The 22668-nt window shown below is 46.0% G+C and overlaps 1 long non-coding RNA gene, 3 other non-coding genes and 1 pseudogene across 4 annotated transcripts; 4 read left to right on the forward strand and 1 right to left on the reverse strand.

Moving 5' to 3' along the window:
- Positions 1 to 6730: 6730 nt before the first annotated feature.
- On the reverse strand, positions 6731 to 6868 carry LOC139277743 (U2 spliceosomal RNA; annotated as a pseudogene).
- A 2899-nt stretch (positions 6869 to 9767) lies between these two features.
- LOC139277541 (uncharacterized) lies at positions 9768 to 17686 on the forward strand. Its single transcript, XR_011596107.1, has 6 exons — positions 9768 to 10546; positions 16769 to 16821; positions 17009 to 17053; positions 17188 to 17256; positions 17344 to 17397; positions 17581 to 17686. It is a non-coding gene; the product is annotated as an uncharacterized lncRNA (long non-coding RNA).
- Positions 10320 to 10411, forward strand: LOC139277861 (small nucleolar SNORD12/SNORD106). The gene has a single exon (XR_011596171.1). It is a non-coding gene; the product is annotated as a small nucleolar SNORD12/SNORD106 (small nucleolar RNA).
- LOC139277860 (small nucleolar SNORD12/SNORD106) lies at positions 16857 to 16944 on the forward strand. The gene has a single exon (XR_011596170.1). It is a non-coding gene; the product is annotated as a small nucleolar SNORD12/SNORD106 (small nucleolar RNA).
- On the forward strand, positions 17429 to 17520 carry LOC139277862 (small nucleolar SNORD12/SNORD106). The gene has a single exon (XR_011596172.1). It is a non-coding gene; the product is annotated as a small nucleolar SNORD12/SNORD106 (small nucleolar RNA).
- Positions 17687 to 22668: the final 4982 nt, after the last annotated feature.

Genomic DNA, 22668 nt, shown 5'->3' on the forward strand with positions numbered 1-22668 from the left:
TTCGGAACATCCTTTCCTCCACTGTCCAGAAATTTGTACATTGTGTCTCTGTGGACACGGTCCATTTTGGACCTCCAGACAAAGTGGAAGACGGCCCGGGTGACTGCCGCGGCACAGGAGCGAGAGATGGGCCAGACCTGTGCTACGTGCAGCAACCCCGAGAGCACCTCACTCCTGATGACCAGCAGCTTCCACCATCCAAGTTTTTGTTTTTGCCGCACGCCCCTTCCGCTCCGAACCATATTCCCAACACCTTCAGGTAATCTGGCTTCACGGTGAAGGGAATAAAGGATCGGTCGGCCCAGTTGCCAAAGAACATGGCCTCGCTTTTGCTGCGATTGACCTTCGCTCCCGAGGCCAGTTCAAACTGGTCGCAGATTGTGAGCAATCTGCGGACCGACTGCGGATCCGAGCAAAAGATGGCTACGTCATCCATGTACAGGGAGGTCTTGACCTGAGCGCCTCCGCTGCCTGGGATCGTCATCCCTCTAATGCCCGCATCCTTCCTGATGGACCCGGCAAAGGGCTCGATACAACACACAAACAAGACAGACGAGAGAGGACAGCCTTGCCTGACTCCAGACCTGATCGGAAAGCTTTCAGTTTCTCATCCGTTGATTAGAACTGCGCTACTGATGTCTCTGTAGAGCAGTTGGATCCAATTGCGGATATCCTCTCCAAACCCCATTTTGGAGAGCACGTCCATCAGGTACGTGTGCGATATCCTGTCAAAGGCCTTCTCCTGGTCTAAGCTGATTAAGCAGGTGTCCACCCCCCTGTCCCGCACGTAGGCGATCGTATCCCTGAGTAGTGCCAGGCTATCAGAGATCTTCCTGCCGGGGACAACGCAGATCTGGTCCGGGTGAATCACCAGCTCAAGAGCAGACTTGACCCTGTTGGCGATGACCTTTGACAGGATCTTGTAGTCCACATTGAGCAGCGAAATGGGCCGCCAGTTTTTGATTTCCTCCCTCTTCCCCCTTCTGCTTGTAGATGAGGGTGAAGATGCCTTTCTTCATCGATTCTGACATACTGCCAGCCAGAAACATACCCTCGTACACTTCCAGCAGGTCTGGGCCCATCCAGTCCCACAGAGCCGAATACAACTCGACCGGTAAGCCGTCGCTTCCGGGAGTTTTACTCGTCGCAAGGGACCGGACGGCCTTTGTCATCTCGTCCAGAGTTAACGGGTGGTCCAGGCTCTCCCGCTCGCTGTCGTCTAGGACCTCCGTGATAGACGACAGGAATGACTGGGAGGCCGCGCGGTCTGTGGGCTTGACGTCATACAGCCTGGCATAGAAGGATTTGCTGATCCTCAGCATGTCAGGCTGCGAAAACGTCACAGAACCGTCGTCTTCCTTTAGGCTGGTGATCACAGAGCTCCCCCTGTGTACCTTTTTGGAAGAAGAAGCGCGAACACGTCTCATCCTGCTCCACAGAGTGGACTCTGGAGCGGAAAATGATTTTGGAGGACTCTGAGGCAAAGAGTGAGGCTTGCTGGCCCTTCACCTCTTCGAGTTCCTCCGCGACATCGACCCTCATCGACTGCAACAGGAGCAGGTTTTGCATGCTCTTCTGGAGTTGGGACAAGTCCCTCTGTCTCCCTTTCGTCTCCTGAACACCTTTGAGGATGAAGAACCTCTTGATGTTTGTCTTGATTGTTTCCCACCAGTGCATCGGGGAATCGCAGAGGGGTTTTACGGTTCTCCAACCTTTGTAATCCCTCTTGAGTTCCTCCACGTTTTCTGGAGTCAACAGTTTCACGTTCAACTTCCATATCCCTCTGCCAACTTTCTGGTTTTCCTGTGGGCGACAGTCGGCCAGTAGGAGGCAGCGGTCAGAGAAGAACACCGGCGTGACATCGGTGGATGTGACCTTGAGCGTGTGGGACACAAACAGGAAGTCTATTCTGGAACGGACGGACCCGTCTGGTCTCGACCAGGTGTATCTGCGCGGTGCTCCGTCTGCAGGGTTGCTGAAGACGTCGCACAGCTTGGCGTCTTTTACCGCGTCCATCAGGAGTTTGGACGTGGCGTCCAGCTTGCTGTCGGCTCTGCTGGATTGTCCAGCCGCATCGATGATGCAGTTGAAGTCACCACCCAGAATGACCGGCTTGGACGTCGCCAGCAGCAGTGGGAGCTGCTGGAAGAGGGCCAGCCGCTCGCTTCTGAGAGGCGAGGCATACATGTTAATTAGCCTTAGAGGGGAATTTTTGTACATTACATCTGCTACGAGGAGGCGGCCGCCCACCACCTCCTTAACTTCGGTGATGGTGAAGTGGCCTCCCCGCAGCAGAATGCCTAGGCCGGAAGACCGACAGTCGTTGCCTCCTGACCATATGGATGGTCCATGGGCCCACCATCGTGACCACTGCCAGTAACTGCTGAAGTGCGGCAGCCCGCACTCTTGCAAGAACAGCAGGTCTGCTTTGACCTTGGCGAGATACCCCAAGGTGGAAACACATCATGTAGTGGATTTTACGCTATGCAAGTTAATAGATGCAATTTTTAAATCCACGTTTAAGTTACAGGGTACAGTTCAAAACATTTACATTTCAAATAAACTGTCCTTTATGTTGGAGACCTGCCCAGTGGCTGGTTCCTGCATACATAGATTTTCACCTGGGCTGGTATACTGGTTGTCCTCTGCCGTGGGAGTGTTTCGACCAGGGGACTGGCGCAATGTTGTCAGAAAGACCGATATGTCCTCTGCACTGTCATCGCTTGGTGTTGGTGGTTCCCTCTTTTCATCAGTCGCAGCGATCTCGAGCTGGTGTGCTTCGATCGCTGCTTCGCTCCCGGTATTCCGGAGGTGGGGTGTGCTGGGCACTTCACTGCTCCCGTTGTCCTGGAGCTGGTCTGTGTTGGTCGCTTCTTCGCTCCCGGTGTTCCGGAGCTCGTGTGCGCTTCGCTGCTCCCGGGTTCCCAGAGCGGGGCTGTGTTGGTCACTTCACTGCTCCCGGTTGCCTGTGGCTGTGGGTTGGCGTATTGCCTCTTCTGGTGGCGGTAGTGAGGGGCTTTGTCTCGTCTTTCCTCATCAGACGAGCTACCGTCGCTGCTGTCTGTCGTGATTGTTAGCCGCCTCTTCCCTGTCGTTTCCGCAGGGGCCCTTGCTTGCCTGTTCTCCTTACGCTTGCGGGCCTTTTTCTTGATGGTCTCCCATCCCGCTTCATCGTCTGCAGTCTCCTCATTCCTGGACTCGGTGCGCTGGGGGAGAGCTTCACTGCTGGCTGCTGGTGTCTCGCAGCTCGCCGTAGCAGGCTTCTCTTCCTCACCGACTTGTTTCGAGTCCACGAGGGCGGTTGTTTCTTTGCCCAGGGCTTTGGTCGGGGGAAAGGTGTGGGTCTCCTCTGGAGCATTGTGTTCCTCAGTTTCCTCCTCCTCTCGTGCATTTGCTGAAGTTGTGTTTGGGGCAGTTTTTGTAAAGGTGCCCAGCCAGACCACAGAGGTTTCAGCACTTGGTCTCCTTACAGTCCATTGTCTGGTGGCCTTCGTTCTTGCAGTTTCGGCAGATGACAGTTTTGCAGCTTGCTGCCGCATGGCCTGCCTTCCCGCAGGTGCGGCAGACGTTGGGTTGGCCAGCGTACACCATGTAGCCCCGACTTGCTCCGATGGCAAAGCTGGAGGGGGGGTGCAGGATGGTTCCGCTGGCGTCCACCTTCATGGTGACCTGGATCTGGAGCTTGCTGGTCCAAATCCTGTGCAAGTCTTTCAAGTCGCTGCTGTTTCCTGCCCCATCGACATACCTGGCGAGGAAAGTCAGCACATCAATGACGGGGATGTAGGGGTTGTACATCTGCACTGTGATAGTGCGTCTTCTCTTTTTTAAATTATTTTTATTTTTTTTTAAATTTCTTTTTATTTTTAATTTTTAATTAATTTTTTTATTATTTTTTTTTCTCTGCGACGGGAGGGTGAACAGTGGCTCCCAAGTCAGCACTGAGCACAGTGGTTCACTCGCCTCCTTCAGTCCCTTCAGGAACTTCAGGCATAGGGTGACCGTAAGGGATGGTTTTTTAGACCAATATGTCGAGGAACCAACTAGGGGGGAGGCCATCTTAGACTGGGTGTTGTGTAATGAGAGAGGATTAATTAGCAATCTCGTTGTGCGAGGCCCCTTGGGGAAGAGTGACCATAATATGGTGGAATTCTGCATTAGGATGGAGAATGAAACAGTTAATTCAGAGACCATGGTCCAGAACTTAAAGAAGGCTAACTTTGAAGGTATGAGGCGTGAATTGGCTAGGATAGATTGGCGAATGATACTTAAGGGGTTGACTGTGGATGGACAATGGCAGACATTTAGAGACCGCATGGATGAACTACAACAATTGTACATTCCTGTCTGGTGTAAAAATAAAAAAGGGAAGGTGGCTCAACCGTGGCTATCAAGGGAAATCAGGGATAGTATTAAAGCCAAGGAAGTGGCATACAAATTGGCCAGAAATAGCAGTGAACCCGGGGACTGGGAGAAATTTAGAACTCAGCAGAGGAGGACAAAGGGTTTGATTCGGGCAGGGAAAATGGAGTACGAGAAGAAGCTTGCAGGGAACATTAAGGCGGATTGCAAAAGTTTCTATAGATATGTAAAGAGAAAAAGGTTAGTAAAGACAAACATAGGTCCCCTGCAGTCAGAATCAGGGGAAGTCATATCGGGGAACAAAGAAATGGCAGACCAATTGAACAAGTACTTTGGTTCGGTATTCACTAAGGAGGACACAAACAACGTTCCGGATATAAAAGGGGTCAGAGGGTCTAGTAAGGAGGAGGAACTGAGGGAAATCCTTATTAGTCGGGAAATTGTGTTGGGGAAATTGATGGGATTGAAGGCTGATAAATCCCCAGGGCCTGATGGACTGCATCCCAGAGTACTTAAGGAAGTGGCCTTGGAAATAGCGGATGCATTGACAGTCATTTTCCAACATTCCATTGACTCTGGATCAGTTCCTATGGAGTGGAGGGTAGCCAATGTAACCCCACTTTTTAAAAAAGGAGGGAGAAAACAGGGAATTATAGACCGGTCAGCCTGACATCGGTAGTGGGTAAAATGATGGAATCAATTATTAAGGATGTCATAGCAGTGCATTTGGAAAGAAGTGAGATGATAGGTCCAAGTCAGCATGGATTTGTGAAAGGGAAATCATGCTTGACAAATCTTCTGGAATTTTTTGAGGATGTTTCCAGTAGAGTGGACAAGGGAGAACCAGTTGATGTGGTATATTTGGACTTTCAGAAGGCTTTCGACAAGGTCCCACACAAGAGATTAATGTGCAAAGTTAAGGCACATGGGATTTGGGGTAGTGTGCTGACATGGATTGAGAACTGGTTGTCAGACAGGAAGCAAAGAGTAGGAGTAAATGGGTACTTTTCAGAATGGCAGGCAGTGACTAGTGGGGTACCGCAAGGTTCTGTGCTGGGGCCCCAGCTGTTTACATTGTACATTAATGATTTAGACAAGGGGATTAAATGTAGTATCTCCAAATTTGCGGATGACACTAAATTGGGTGGCAGTGTGAGCTGCGAGGAGGATGCTATGAGGCTGCAGAGCGACTTGGATAGGTTAGTTGAGTGGGCAAATGCATGGCAGATGAAGTATAATGTGGACAAATGTGAGGTTATCCACTTTGGTGGTAAAAACAGAGAGACAGACTATTATCTGAATGGTGACAGATTAGGAAAAGGGGAGGTGCAACGAGACCTGGGTGTCATTGAAGGTTGGCATGCAGGTACAGCAGGCGGTTAAGAAAGCAAATGGCATGTTGGCCTTCATAGCGAGGGGATTTGAGTACAGGGGCAGGAGGGTGTTGCTACAGTTATACAGGGCCTTGGTGAGGCCACACCTGGAGTATTGTGTACAGTTTTGGTCTCCTAACCTGAGGAAGGACATTCTTGCTATTGAGGGAGTGCAGCGAAGGTTCACCAGACTGATTCCCGTGATGGCGGGACTGACCTATCAAGAAAGACTGGATCAACTGGGCTTGTATTCACTGGAGTTCAGAAGAATGAGAGGGGACCTCATAGAAACGTTTAAAATTCTGATGGGTTTAGACAGGTTAGATGCAGAAAGAATGTTCCCAATGTTGGGGAAGTCCAGAACCAGGGGACACAGTCTAAGGATAAGGGGTAAGCCATTTAGGACCGAGATGAGGAGAAACTTCTTCACCCAGAGAGTGGTGAACCTGTGGAATTCTCTACCACAAAGTTGTTGAGGCCAATTCACTAAATATATTCAAAAAGGAGTTAGATGAAGTCCTTACTACTCGGGGGATCAAGGGGTATGGCGAGAAAGCAGGAATGGGGTACTGAAGTTGCATGTTCAGCCATGAACTCATTGAATGGCGGTGCAGGCTAGAAGGGCCGAATGGCCTACTCCTGCACCTATTTTCTATGTTTCTATGTTCTGAAGGTCACATCAAAGTAACCTCTCTTCGGGAGGTCCTGCAAGGCGAAGATGTCGGAGACTTTCATGCCGCATGTTCCAAGTAGGATTTTCTTCACGAACAGGTCCCGGTTGATCGTTGCCTATCTTCCATTTTCTTCACTGTCACTCGGATGGTGTTTCAGACGCCCTGGTTCGACGCTCGGTTGGCCGCCATCCGGGTTGCAGATTCCTCCTTTCGATGTGTATTTTGGCCGAAGCCTTCAATCTGTTGTGGTGCCAGTCCGGCACCTTGGCGGGCCTCTGGGCCCGCCCAATGGTCGGTCGACATGCAGATTTTCCTCTTCTCTCCAATTGGTGCTTGGTCCAAGCCAAAGGGCCAGAGCCAGCAAAACCGGAAAAACAAGTTTTCTGCAATCAGACAATTTGCATATGAATGCCCAATTAGCAGATACTACACTTGATCTTAGCCAAAAGGCCAAGAAGCGAGAATGCATGAAAAGAGCCAGCAGAGAGTGCCACTGAGCAGCAACACTTCAAAGCACTCAGCACTCCGAACTCAGTCTGAACTGTGCGGGGTGGTAGCACTGCGCATTGTCTGATCTGTGGAGAGTGTTAGTACTGCGCATTGTTGAGTACCACTACTCTGTACACGTTCGTAACTATCTGTGCATGTCAAACAGAGCTTTAAGGCTGTACTGCCCGTATCAAATTGCACATTGCAGGCAGAATGCTGGGTGACTGGTGGCCAATTACACTTTCCAATGTTGTCGCATCGTTCTCTAGTTTCTCTGATTTCCCCTCTCGACCTCTCCGCGCTCATCTTGTCCATGAGCCCCACATCCTGCTCCCTTGATCCCATTGCCACTAAACTGCTGATCACCCAACTTTCTCTTTTGGCTCCCATGTTAGCCAACATTGTTAACGGTTCTCTTTCCTCAGGTACTGTCCCCCTCTCCTTCAAATCCGCGGTCAACATTCCTCTTTAAAAAAAAACCTTGACCTCACTGTGCTTGCTAGTTACCGCCCCATCTCCAATCTCACTTTCCTCTCCAAAGTCCTTGAATGTATTGTCACCTCCCAAATCTGTGACTGTGTTTCCCGGAATCCCTTCAATCTGGTTTTCGCCCCTACCACAGTACCGAAACGGCTCTCACCAAAGTCGCAACTGACATCTTTTGTGACTGTGACAAAGGTAAACTATCACTCCTCGTCCTCCTGGACCTGCCTGCAGCCTTTGACACAGTTGACCACTCCATCCTCCTCCAACGCCTCTCCAGCATCGTCCGGCTGGGTGGTACTGCACTCGCCTGGTTCCTTTCCTGGTTTTATGAAAGGAAAATCATGTTTGACAAATTTGTTGCAATTCTTTGAGGATGTAACGAGCAGGGTGGATAAGGGGGAACCAGTGAATGTGGTGTATTTGGATTTCCAGAAGGCATTTGATAAGGTGCCATAAGAGGTAACTGCACAAGATAAAAGCTCACTGGGTGGGGGGTAATATATTAGCATGGATAGAGACTTGGTTAACTAACAGAAAACAGAGGGTCGGGATAAATGGGTCATTTTCCGGTTGGCAAACAGTGACTAGTGGGGTGCCGCAGGCATCGGTGCTGGGTCCTCAGCTATTTACAGTCTAGAGTAATGACTTGGATGAAGGGACCGAGTGCAATGTAGCCAAGTTTGCTGATGACACCAAGATGGGTGGGAAAACAAATTATGAGGAGGACACAAAAAATCTGCAAAGGGATATAGACAGACTAAGTGAGTGTGTGAAAATTTGGATTGCGTATAATGTGGGACAATGTGAGGTTATCCACTTTGGCAGAAAAAATAGAAAAGCAAATTATAATTTAAATGGAGAAAAGTTGCAAAGTGCTGCAGTACAGAGGGACCTGGGGGTCCTTGTGCATGAAATACAAATAGTTAGTATGCAGATACAGCAAGTAATCAGGATGGCAAATGGAATGTTGGCCTTTATTGCAATGGGAATGGAGTATAAAAGCAGAGAAGTTCTGCTACAACAGTACAGGATATTGGTGAGGCCACACCTAGAGTACTGTGTGCAGTTTTGGTCTCCGTATTTAAGGAAGGATATACTTGCATTGGAAGCTTTTCAGAGAAGGTTCACTGGGTTGATTCCGGAGATGAGGGGGTTGACTTATGAGGATATGTTGAGTAGGTTGGGCCTATACACATTGGAATTTAGAAGAATGAGAGGTGATCTTATTGAAACTTATAAGAAAATGAGGGGTCTCGACAAAGTGGAAGCAAAGAGGATATTTCCACTCATAGGGCAAACTAAAATGGGGACATAGTCTTAGAATAAGGGGCTGTCCATTTAAAACTATGGAGAAATTTCTTCTTTCAGAGGGTTTTAAATCTAGGGAATTCTCTGCCCCAGAGAGCTGTGGAGGCTGGGTCAGTGAATATATTTAAGGTGGAGATAGACAGATTTTTGAGCGATAAGAGAGTAAAGGGTTATGGGGAGCGGGCAGGGAGGTGGAGCGGAGTCAATGATCTTACTGAATGGCGGAGCAAACTCAAGAGGCCAAATGGCCTACTCCTGCTCCTATTTCTTATGTTCTTATTCTTATCTATCTAATCGTAGCCAGAAAATCTCCTGCAATGGCTTCTCTTCACATTCCCGCATCGTTACGTCTGGTGTCCCCCAAGGATCTATCCTTGGCCCCCTCCTACTTCTCATTTATATGCTGCCCCTTGGCGATATCATCTTCGATTTCAAAATTCTCATCCTTATTTACAAATCACTCCATGGACTCGCCCCTCCCTATCTCTGTAATCTTTTTTAGCCTCACAATCCCATAAAACGTCTGCGGTCCTCAAATTCTGGCCTATTGAACATCCCTCATTATAACTACTCAACCATCGGTGGACGTACCTTCAGCTGCCTGGGCCCTAAGCTCTGGAACTCCCTCCCTAAACCTCTCTTATCTTTCTTTTAAGACACCCCTTAAAACCTACCTCTTTAATTAAGCTTCTGGTCATCTGCCATAATTTCTTATGTGACTCAGTGTAAAATGTATCTGTTTTGTCTTTTAACACAGCTATGAAGCGCCTTGAGACGTCTGAGTACGTTAAAGGCGCTATATAAGTACAAGTTCTTGTTGTATGTCTGTGCGGGAAGGAACACTAGGTTGCTCATTTCTGTCACTCTGTCCTTGTCCCTCACTGGCTGGCCCGGAGCACGTGCTGCTCAGATGGCTGCAGGTTGTCATTGGTGCGACGGTGCCTCGTGATTGTCAGACGTCACAACGCCCCGTTGCCGGGCGCATGCGCATCAGGCGCATAGTTGCTATATAAGCGGCGGCTCGGCAAGTAGCCATTCTTTTTGGCGCCGGAGCTGTAGGTGGATTTTTGTAGTTCGTTAAAGCGGGCTGAGCAACTTTAGTGCGGGTTTACAACTTTGTGATCCACTGTTGGAGTAGGCGGCACACGAGGCCCGGCCTCCCAGTTACAGGAGGCCTCTTCCTGAGGCCGGCCTGGAGCTGGGCCCAGACCCTCTCGCCTCACGGAGGGTAACTTCGAAGCCGTGCCCGAGTTGCGGGCGGTGCAGCCTGGCTGGATGCTGTAATTGCTGGTTTTAAAGAGAAGTCTCACTGAGGCGATTCTCTGCGTGTGCCGCTACCCCAGTGCTGGCGGTTTGGCCTGGAGGTTTAGGGAGCGAGTCCCAGAGCCTGGCAGCCTCGATTACTGATGGCGGGGGGAGTTGAGGGGCCACAAGTTCTGGAAGGGTTATCGATGGGGAGTCGGCTCCGCGGGCAGTGGAGGCGGGCAGCACTGGGTCCCATCGCTCTACACATGGAAGCTGATCCCACCTTCCCAAATCTGCGTTCCTTGGCTCTGGTTTATTTCCAGCATGATATAAATCCAGGCAATCCGGATTCTTGGGTATCTGAGTCTTTTCCGCAAATGTTTCTGCTGGTGTTTCATGATGACTAAAACTTTTTTCCCCATCAGATCGTTGATGCTGATTGTCGACTTTTAAGCCGAATTTAGTCTGAAAACCAGCTAATAATTTAAGATAGGATGATTTATAACAATTACCCAAGTGAATAATGTGCATTTATTCTCCCTCCTAGGGCTGTTTGGACAGATGCCGATACTCGGGTTCCTGTGCCATACCTCAATGTGTGGAATATTTGAGGTATGTCAGAAAATATTCGACTGCTCCTCTCTATATATGTACATTGCATTTTGGGTTCTCGGGACAATTTGACAAAGATGGTTTGTGCTTTTTCCCTTATCAATCCTTGCATAGGAGATAGTAAATTGCACATGGGAACACGAGTTGAGCCATTTAGCCTGTTCATAGAATCATAGAAATTTACAACACAGAAGGAGGCCATTTGCCCCATCGTGTCCATGCAGGTTGATAAAGCTATCCAGCCTAATCCCATGTTTCAGTGCTTGGTTTGTATCCTTGTAGGTTATGGCACTTCAATTACTTTTTAAATGTTGAGGGTTTCTGCCTCTGTCTACTATGTTTTCATGCAGTGAGTTCCACTGTTCTACCCACCTGACCAGCCCATTGATATCTTCCTGCAGTATATAGCTTTCTCCTTCAACCACATGGTCAATTTTTGACAAACTTCTTAATTATACCCCCTACATTCAAGTCTAAATCATTGATATATATACCACAAAGAAATGGACAAGCCCTGCAGAACTCTACTGGAAATAGCCTTCCAGTCACAAATGCTTGAGTCACTTTTTTGGATCCATTTTGTCTTGGATCCCATGGGCTTTTACTTTCATGACCAGTCTGCTGTGTGGGACCTTTTCAAAAACTGCTAAAATCCATATAGACTACATCAAATGCATTGATCCTCCTTGTTACTTCCTCAATATTCAATCGTTAGTCAAACATGACCTTCCCTTAACAAATCCACGCTGATTGTCCTTCATTGATCTGTGTCTTTCACAATTTTCCCACCACCAAGGTTAGGCTGACTGGCCTGTAATTGCTTGGTCTATCCCTTTCTCCCTTTTTTAAGCAATGGTACAGTGTTAGTGGTCCTCCGACAGGGAGGATTGGAAAATGGCAGTCGGAGCCTGTTCATTTAATTTAATATTTTTCACTCCTCCCTGATTGCAGTGTCTGCATTGCCCCTCTTGTGAAAGCAGATGCAAAAGTATTCATTTTGTTCTGCCATTCAATGAGATCATGGCTGATCTGTGACCCATCCATATTCCTTAATAACTGATGAATGAAATTTAACATTCACAATTGACTGTTTGCAGAAGAGTATTCTAAACTTTTACCACTTGTTGAATGTAAAAGTGTTTTCTAACTAAGAGTCTTGGATCTAACTTTCAGGCTCTCCCCTAGTCCTAGATTCCCCAACCAGCAGTCTCTCTCTACCCCGATCAGTTCCCCTTAATATCTTAAACTTGATCAAATCACCCCTTAATCTTTAATTCCAGGGAATACAGCCCTCGTTTCTGTAACCCTTGTAATTTAACTTTTTAAAGGCTATACTCCAAATCCAATATATCCTTTCTAAGGTATACCCAAAACTGAACACCGTACTAGGCTGGCTGATGGAAAGTGAATCCCAATTTTGGACTGAATATTGCTAATCTCAATGCCACCTGTTTTTTATATTTGCAAAGCATTTTGTTTTGGGATGTATTTTACAACAACTTTTATTATATGGCACCTTTCATGTAGTGAAACATCCCAAGATGCTACACAGGAGCGTTATCACATTTTAAGGAGTGTCTTTAGGTTAGAGGTGGTTTGGGAGGAAATTCCAGAGCTTTAGGACATAGACAGCTGAAGACGGTTTATCTGAACTGTAGTTTTTTTGCCCAAAATAGTGTGATGCAGAGGTCTCTGGTTGCAAGTAGTTACCTGAAGAGCTACTTGCTGTTAAAGGTAGCGTGCAGCCTTTAATTGTCAACCACAAGTTCATGGTGTTGTAATTTATCTCTCAATGCCACCCCCAGAGTAAGTAGTACTTGCTGGGTCAATGTCTAATATGGCACTGGGGTAGCTAAGGTGATGTGCTAGTTTTGCTAAAGATTGAGATAGTTTTTAAGTAAAATTTGAGGGACATTTGGCAATTGCTCACTTGGAAGGACTTCCTTTCTCCTGTCCAAATGAGATCCGGGACCAAGGGTGTACTTTTTAAAAAGGTGGGAGTGTTCAAAGTTGCCTGGTGTGGATGGGATGCATTGTGAGGAAGCAAAGGTGGAAGTTGCAGATGTGCTGGCTGCAATCTGGCTGATAACTGGAGTAGTGCCAGAGGATTGCAAATGTTACACCTGTTCAAAAAGGAGGATTAACCCAACAACTACAGGCCAGTCAGCCCAACATTGGTGGGAAAATTTGAGGGACAATAATCCAGAAAAAATAAATGCATTTGGAAAAATCTAGCTTGATAGATGACCGCCAGCATCCATTTGCTAAAGGCAGATCATGTTTGACTAACTTGATTTGAGTTTGTTGAAATAACTGGAGAAGGTAGTGCAGTTGATTTGTTTATATCCTTTTGTTTGATGTACTGCAATAGTCATTAAATTTTAAAGTCCATGGGCTTAAAGGAGCAGTGGCTGTATGCATATGAAATTGGCTGAGGCAGAAAGCAGTGGTGAATGGTTGTTGAGGTTAGTAACAGACTAGGGTGACTAAATAGATTGGGTCAAATGGGCAGACACATGGCAGATAAAATGTAATGCTTCAGTGAAGAGTGAGGAGTCAATGTAAATTAAATGGAACAACTTTAGAGGGTGCAGACCTGGGGGTGTAAGGAATCAAGTCTTTGAAGTTGAGAAGGCTGTTAAAAGGGCATATTAAATCCATGGCTTTGTAAATTGAGGCATAGAGTACAAAAGTGAGAAGTTGCACCAAATACTGGTTTGCTTCTAGCTGGAATATTGTGGCCAATTCTGGGTATCACATTTTAGGAAGGAAGATAGGGTGTTGGAGACTGCAGAGATTATTTGCTTGAATGGTATGAGAATTGAAAGGCTTGAGAAACTGGGGTTCTCCTTTGCAGCAGAGGTTAATGGGAGATTTGACTTTGACATGTCTTGACAAATCATGAAGGATTTTGATAAGAGTCAGTAAAGAGAAGCTGTTTCACTAGTAGGTGGATCAGTAATGTGGACATAGATTTAAGGTAATTGCCAGAGGTGACATGAGAACCATTAGCCAGCGTGTTAAGATCTGGAATGCACTGCCTGAGGTTAGTGGAAGCAAATTTACAATAACTTAAAAGATTGGATGAGTACTTAAAAAGGAAACATTTCCATGGCTTTTTCAAAGAGTCAACGTGGGTACGGTGGGTCAAATAGCTCATTCTGTGCTGTATCATTCTACAATTCTATGAAAAAGAATGTGATTGCAGGGAGTTGAAGACTACCCATTCCTCGTAACAACACATCTTTATCAACACTGGGTTTAAAAAGCAGTTGATGACCAAGCTAGTATGGGTGGTTCTGGCAGTGAGCAGTTTACTGATACCATGCTCTAGTAAGCTGGGTTTAGGTGGATAAACTCTAGATCCCATGTACATTTTGGTATGTTAGCAGTCCCTTAAATAGGGGAGGAGTTAAACTAACATGGCAGGGGGATGGGAACCTATGCAGGGAGACAGGGAAATAAAATGGAGGCAGAAGCAAAAGATAGAAAGGAGAATAGTAAAAATGGAGGGCAGAGAAACCCAAGGCAAAAAAACAAAGGGCCACATTACAGCAAAATTCTAGAGGCAAAGTGTGTTAAAAAGACAAGCCTGAAGGCTCTGCCTCAATGCGAGGAGTATTTGGAATAAGGTGGATGAATTAACTGCACAGACAGCAGTTAATGAATATGATGTAATTGGCATCACGGAGACATGGCTCCAGGGTGACCAAAGCTGGGAACATCCAGAGGTATTCAACATTTAAGGATATGCAGAGAGGAAAAAGGCGGGGTGGCGTTGCTGGTTAAAGAGGAAATTAAAGCAATAGTAAGGAGGGAAATTAGCCTGGATGATGTGGAATCTGTATGGGTGGAGCTGCAAAATACCAAAGAGCAGAAAATGCTAGTGGGAGTTGTGTACAGACCACCAAACAGTAGTAGTGAGGTTGGGGACAGCATCAAACAAGAAATAAGGGATGTGTGTAATAAAGGTACAGCAGTTATCATGGGTGACTTTAATCTACATATTGACTGGGCTAACCAAACTGGTAGTAATGTGGTGGAGGTAGATTTCCTGGAGTGTATTAGGGATGGTTTTCTTGACCAATATGTCGAGGAACCAACTAGAGAGCTGGCCATCCTAGACTGGATGATGTGTAATGAGAAAGGACTAATTAGCAATCTTGTTGTGCAAGGACCCTTGGGAAAGAGTGACCATAATATGGTAGAATTCTTCATTTTAGATGGAGAGTGACAGTTAATTTGGAAACTAGGGTCTTGAACTTGAGGAAATGTAACTTTGATGGTATGAGGCTTGAATTGGCTAGAATAGACTGACAAAGGATACTTAAAGGGTTGATGGTTGATAAGCAATGGCAAACATTTAAAGATCACATGGATGAACTTCAGCAATTGTACATCCCTGTCTGGAGTAAAAATAAAACTGGGAAGGTGGCTCAACCGTGGCTAACAAGGGAAATTAAGGATAGAGACATAAATTGGCTAGAAAAAGCAACAAACCTGAGGATTGGGAGATATTTAGATTTACGAAAGGGAAATCATGCTTGACAAATCTTCTGGAATTTTTTTAAGGATGTAACTAGCAGAGTGGACAAGGGAGAACCAGTGGATGTGGTGTATTTGGACTTTCAAAAGGCTTTTGACAAGGTCCCGCACAAGAGATTGGTGTGCAAAGTGAAAGTGCATGGTATTGGGGGTAATATACTGACGTGGATAGAGAACTGGTTGGCAGACAGGAAGCAGAGAGTCAGGATAAACTGGTCCTTTTCAGAATGGCAGGCAGTGACGAGTGGCGTGCCGCAGGGCTCAGTGCTGGGACCCCAGCTATTTACAATATGCATTAACGATTTGGATGAAGGAATTGAGTGCAATATTTCCAAGTTTGCAGATTACACTAAACTGGGTGGTGGTGTGAGCTGTGAAGGGGACGCTAAGAGGCTGCATGATGACTTGAACAGGTGAGGAGTGGGCAAATGCATGGCCGATACAGTACAATGTGGATAAATGTGAGGTTATCCATTTTGGGGGCCAAAAGATAAAGACAGAATTATTATCTGAATGGTGGCAGATTAGTAAAAGGGGAGGTGCAACAAGACCTGGGTGTCATGGTTCATCAGTCATTGAATGCTGGCATGCAGGTACAACAGGCAGTGAAGAAGGCAAATGGTATGTTGGTCTTAGCTAGAGGATTTGAGTATAGGAGCAGGGAGGTCTTGCTGCAGTTGTACAGGGCCTTAGTGAGGCCTCACCTGGAATATTGTGCTCAGTTTTGGGCTCCTAATCTGAGGAAGGACATTCTTGCTATTAAGGGAGTGCAGCAAAGGTTCACCAGACTAATTCCAGGGATGGCTGGACTGTCATATGAGAGAGACTGGAGTTTAGAAGGATGAGAGGGAATCTCATAGAAACGTATAAGATTCTGACGGGACTGGACAGGTTAGATGCGGGAAGAATGTTCCTAATGTTGGGGGTCCAGAACCAGGAGACATAGTCTTAGGATAAGGGGTAGGCCATTTAGGACTGAGATGAGGAGAAACTTCTTCACTCAAGAGTTGTTAACCTGTGGAATCCCCTACCGCAGAGTTGTTGATGTCAGTTCATTGGATATATTCAAGAGGGAGTTGGATATGGCCCTTACGGCCAAAGGGATCAAGGGGTATGGAGAGAAAGCAGGAAGGGGGTACTGAGGTGATCTTATTGAACGGCAGTGCAGGCTTGAAGGGCCGAATGGCCTACTCCTGCACCTATTTTCTATGTTGCAGATTAATGAACCTGGATAGCAGGCAAGAATTGTCTTTGATGGCAACAGGCAGGATAAGCTGTTATTAATCCCTGCCCCTTGACATGTATGATTAAAATGTGGCAGGGATAGCAGCCAAGAGTCCTATTTGATACTGCTTCCTTGCCATGGTCAGGTCACTGAACTCATTTTTGGTGTTTTCACTGCTCTCTGTTAACTCAGACTAGTAATGAGCACGAGACCTTGGTGGAGAGCTGTTCTCATTTTGGAATAAGAATATGATTGGGTTTAGTGATTTGGGAGGATATGTCCTTTCTACAACTTGATGCTATAGCGTGCTGAGGTTTTGAAATGTTTGTAAATTATTTTCTCTGTAGAAGGTTGAGGGTGGTACCAATACAGAATTTCAAAATTAATGGGAAATTGAGGAACTAACTAACATTGAGAACTCTTCAGTGAACTAATTTTTTCTTCCTCCCCAGGCCAGATGTTGCAACATGCATTTGTATCCAGTGTGACAATGCACACAACTTGGGTATGTATACAATTTGGTTCTATAAATAGTTACTGATTCTTGTGAATGATGTTGAAACTTTTTTCCCCATCTTATCGAACATGGTGATTTAAGAAATAAGCCAAATTCTTCTGACACTAGAATAGAAATGACTTTGGACAAATTCCTTATTTTGCATTGCTCAATGTGATTTTTTTCTTTCTTCCAGGTCAGATGAGCCCAAAGAAACAACTGTAGAATCTTGCAGATTGAGGTATGAGTGATTTTAGCAATAAAATGCCTCCTTTCTTCCCCCCCCCCCCTTCCCCCAATATTGGTTGAAGCCAAGTTTAATTGCTATTACGTGCAGTGTGATGCAATATTCTAACCATCTTGTATTTTCTTTAGCCATCCAGATCAAGGGCCCCAAAATGATTTACTGCCCATAGCTGAAAATGTGGCAAGTACCATTGTCAGGTATGTAAACAATTACCCATTTCAATATTAAAATGAAAGACTTTCATATACTATATTTTGTAACATTAAAATAAATGTGTTTTTCAGGTCCTGGGCTCAATGCACTAGCTGCATGGTGATGGAACATGAGGTGCAACGAAGGTACGTGGATGACAAGTGGCATTAGTTACTGCTGTTTGATGAATGATGACCAAAACTTTTTTCCCCATCATATCGATCGTGCTGAATGAGGATATAAAGCTAACTTCAGTCTGACATCAGCAGATAACTGCAATTTGGAGGAGGTTTTTGTTCTGCACTAACGATGTGTTTTTCCACTTGCAGGATTTGAAGAGGTCTGGTAACAGTTTTGCCATCAACAAGACATTGCAACTTCTATTAATTTTGATGCTGTAAAGTGTACTTTTAATAAATATTTTATTTCATGTAAGTGACTTGTTTTTTCAAAATATTTCCAGTAAGCATATCAAAAGCTATCTTGGATCCAGTCCTGTTGAGGCAGGATTAATAAATTATCTTGTAGTAAAAGATCCTCTAGGAATGAATGACCATAACATGGTTGAATTTCAAATTCAGTTGGAGGGTGAAAAAATTGGTTCTCAAACCAGGGTGCTAAGTTTAAATAAAGGAGACTACAAAGATATGAGGGAAGAGTTTGGCTAAGGTGGAGTGAGAAAATAGATTAAAGTGTAGGATGGTTGAACAGTGGTGTACATTAAAGGAGATATTTCATAACTCAAGAAAAATTAATTCCAGTGAGGAGGAAAGGGTGTGAAAGAAAAGAGCCATCTGTGACTAAGAAATAAAGGATGGTATCCAATTAAAAACAAGGGCATACAAAGTGGTCAAAACTACTGGGAGGACAGAAGATTGGAAAGCTTTTAAAAGCTAGCAAAGAATGACTTTTTTGGAAAAAAAAATGAGGAAAGAGACTAAAGTAAACTAGCACGAAATATAAAAACAGATAGCAAGAGTTTCTACAAGTACATAAAAAGGAAGAGTGGCTAAAGTAAATAGTGGTCCCCTGGAGCATGAGACTGAGGAATTAATGAACAGGGAAATGGCAGAGATGTTGAACAAATATTTTGTATTGGTCTTTACGGTAGACACTAAAAACATCCCAATAGTGGATAATCAAGGGGCTATAGGGAGGGAGGAACTTAATACAATCACCCTCACTAATTAAGTACTCTGTACAATAACAGGACTAAAAGCAGACAAGTCTGATGGATTACATCTTGGGGTTTTAAAAGTGGCTGCAGAGATGGTGGCTGTGTTGGTTGTAGTCTACCAAAATTCCTTGGATTCTGGGTCGTCCCAGCGGATTGGAAAACTGCAAATGCAATGCCCCTATTTTTTTTTTTAAAAGCAGGAAACTAGACCAGTTAGCCTAACATCTGTCATTGGGGAAAATGCCAGAGGAAGACTTGCTTCCACTCTTGGCATGAGTTCTTGGGTGACTGTACAGTCCAATGCGAGAGCCACAGTATCTGTCACAGGTTGGACAGATAGTCATTGAGGGAAAGGGTGGGCAGGGAGCCTATTTTGCCGCACACCCCTTCTGCTGCCCGCGCTTGGTTTCTGCACGCTCTCGGCGACGCTACTCGGGCTCGGCGCCCTCCTGAATGCACTTCCTCCACTTGGGACGGTCTATGGCCAGGGACTCCCAGGTGTCAGTGGGGATGTCACACTCTTGTCAGGGAGGCTTTGAGTTTCCTTTTGCCCGTCTTTGGCTTGTTTGCCGTAGACGAGTTCCGAGTAGAGCGCTTGCTTTGGGAATCTCCTGTCTGGCATGCGAACTGTGGCCTGCCCAGCGGAGCTGATCAAGTGTGGTCAGTGCTTCAATGCTGGGGATGTTGGCCTGGATGAGGACGCTTATGTTTGTGTCTCTGTCCCAGGGGATTTGCAGGATCTTGCGGAGACATCGCTGGTGGTATTTCTACAGCGACTTGAGGTGTCTACTGTACATGTTCCACGTCTGAGCCATACAGTGGGGTAGGTATTACTATGGCCCTGTAGACCATGCGCTTGGTGACAATTTTGAGGGACTGGTCTTCAAACATTCTTTTTCTCAAGCGGTTGCACTGGCGCTGTTGGATCTCGTCAATGCCTGCCCTTGTTAGGGGAAGTGGTCCACGTTGTCCAGGGCCATGCCGTGGATCGTGCTGTGTGGTGAGGACTGGCTGGTGGAGGACCTTTGTCTTAATGTTTACTAATGCCCCATGCCTTCATATGCCTCGACTGTCCTGGGGGAAAATGCTGGAATCAATTATTAAGGAAGCAGTAGCAGGACATTTGGAAAATCCTGATTCAATCAAGCAGTCATCATAGAAACATAGATAATAGGTGCAGGAGTAGGCCATTTGGCCCTTCGAGCCTGCACCACCATTCAATAAGACCATGGCTGATCATTCACCTCAGTACCCCTTTCCTGCTTTATCTCCATTCCCCTTGATCCCTTTAGCTGTAAGGGCCATATTTAACTCCCTTTTGAGTATATCCAATGAACTGGCAACAACTCCTTTGCGGTAGGGAATTCCACAGGTTAACAACTCGCTTGAGTGAAGTTTTTCCTCATCTCGGTCCTAAATGGCTTACCCCTTATCCTTACACTGGTTCTGGACTTCCCCAACATCGGGAACATTATTCCTGCATCTAACCTGTACAGTCCGGTCAGAATTTTATGTTTCTATGAGATCCCCTCAACCTTCTAAACTCCAGTGAATAAAGGCCCAGTTGATCCAGTGTCTCCTCATATGTCAGTCCTGCCATCCCTGGAATTAGTCTGGTAAGTCTTCGCTGCACTCCCTCAATAGCAAGAACGCCTTCTTCAGATTAGGAGACCAAAACTGAACACAATATTCCAGGTGAGGCCTCACCAAAGCTCTGTACAACTGCAGTAAGACCTCTCAGCTCCTATACTCAAATCCCCTAGCTATGAAGGCCAACATACCATTTGCTGCCTTCACCGCCTGCTGTACCTGCATGCCAGCTTTCAATGACTGATGTACCATGACACCCAGGTCTCGTTGCACCTCCCCTTTTCCTAATTTGCCGCCATTCAGATAATATTCTGCCTTTGTGTTTTTGCCCCCAAAGTGGATAACCTCACATTTATCCACATTATACTGCATCTGTCATGCATTTGCCCACTCACCTAACCTGTCCAAGTCACCCTGCAATCTTAGCATTCTCCTCACAGCTCACACTGCCACCCAGTTTAGTGTCATCTGCAAACTTGGAGATATTACACTCAATGCCTTCATCCAAATCTTTAATGTATATTGTAAATAGCTTGGGTCCCAGCACTGAGCTCTTCGGCACCACACTAGTCACTGCCTACCATTCTGAAAAGGACCCGTTTATCCCTAATCTCTGCTTCCTGTCTGCCAACCAGTTCTCTATCCGCATCAGTACATTACCCCCAATATCATGTGCTTTAATTTTGCACACCAAACTCTTGTGTGGGACCTTGTCAAAAGCCTTTTGAAAGTCCAAATACACCACATCCACTGGTTCTCCCTTGTCCACTCTACTAATTACATCCTCAAAAAATTCCAGAAGATTTGTCAAGCATGATTTCCCTTTCGTAAATCTATGTAAACTTGGACTGATCCTGTCACTGCTTTCCAAATGCACGGTCCCTCGAATAAGGATGACTTGCTTTCACATGTTTCAATGAAGGACCCAATGTTCCAGTCTTGAACTCCAATTGAGGGGGTGGAAGATGCCTGTGCGTGGATTTTTTTTTTTAACGGTGGTGACCATTGCACACTAGCCACCACACGGGCCTGACAAAGCTAGGCCATTATCCAGTGGCCAGGGTTAACCAGGACGACTGGAGACCTGCTCTGCTGTATGGACCTAGTGCACGCACACATCACAGTGTGGGCAGGCCCGAGCTGTCCCTAGGTCCTTAGCTGTTCTGGGCACCGTACGCTGCATCTCCGCCACGATCACTCACCGCTCCTCCACCACAAAAACACTCGCCACACCTCCGCCACGATCTCCCTCCGCACCAAACATTCGTACCTTCCTGCTCCTCTGCTGTACCAGGGCCCCGCCGATGCTCCTGCCCACACTCTAAATGGCAACCTGGGTCCTTATGTCACCCACCTCGAAGCCGTCGCACATTTGTGTCAGCTCGCGCTGGAAGCTGCAGTGGCCTGCTCCAGCTCTTTTTATAGCCCTGACCTGCGGAGAAACCATATTTGACAAATTTGCTGGAGTTCTTTGAGGATGTAACAAGCGGAATGGATAAGGGGGAACCAGTGGATGTAATGTATTTGGATTTCCAGAAGGCATTCGATAAGGTGCCACATAAGAGGTTACTTGTGGCGAAGGTTCACCAGACAAATTCCAGGGATGGCAGGATTGACATATGAAGAAAGACTGGATCGACTAGGCTTATATTCACTGGAATTTAGAAGAATGCGAGGGTATCTCATTGAAACTATAAAATTCTGACGGGATTGGACAGGTTAGATGCAGGAAGAATGTTTCCGATGTTGGAGAAGTCCAGAACCTGGGGTCACAGTCTAAGGATAAGGGGTAAGCCATTTAGGACCGAGATGAGGAGAAACTTCTTCACTCAGAGAGTTGTGAGCCTGTGGCATTCTCTACCACAGAAAGTTGTTGAGGCCAGTTCTTTAGATATATTCAAAGGGAAGTTAGATGCGGCCCTTATGGCTAAAGGGATCAATGGGGTATGGAGAGAAAGCAGGAATGGGGTACTACAGTTGCATGATCAGCCATGATCATATTGAATGGTGGTGCAGGCTCGAAGGGCCGAATGGCCAACTCCTGCACCTATTTTCTATGTTTGTATGTTTTGCAATCTATATTAATGACTTGGATGAAAGGACCGAGTGTAATGTAGCTAAGTTTTCTGATACAAAGATGGGTGGGAAAGCAAATTGTGAGGACACAACCTGCAAAGGGATATAGACAGGCTAAGTGAATGGGCAAAAATTTGGCAGATGGAATATAATGTGGGAAAATGTGAGGTTATCCACTTTGGCAGAAATAATAGAAAAGCAAATTAAAATTTAAATGGAGAAAAATTGCTAAGTGCTGCAGTACAGAGGGACCTGGGGCTGCTTGTGCACGAAACACAAAGTTAGTATGCAGGTACAGCAAGTAATTAGGAAGGCAAATAGATTGTTTGCCTTTATTGCAAGGGGGAGCGAGAAAAAAAACAGAGAAGTCCTGCTACAATTGTACAGGGTATTGGTAAGGCCACACCTGGAGTACTACGTACAGTTTTTATTGTGTTCCTAACACAGATGAGACTGCACACAAGGAGGTTAAAGTAACAGTGACCTCAGTCTTTATTAAGACACTCCAGAGTGAGGAACAGGCCTTCGGGGCCGGCTTATATACAGTGTTCCCAAGGGATGCTGGGATCCTTTG

This window comes from Pristiophorus japonicus, chromosome 12 (genome assembly GCF_044704955.1).
Source record: "Pristiophorus japonicus isolate sPriJap1 chromosome 12, sPriJap1.hap1, whole genome shotgun sequence".
NCBI classification, from domain to species: domain Eukaryota; kingdom Metazoa; phylum Chordata; class Chondrichthyes; family Pristiophoridae; genus Pristiophorus; species Pristiophorus japonicus.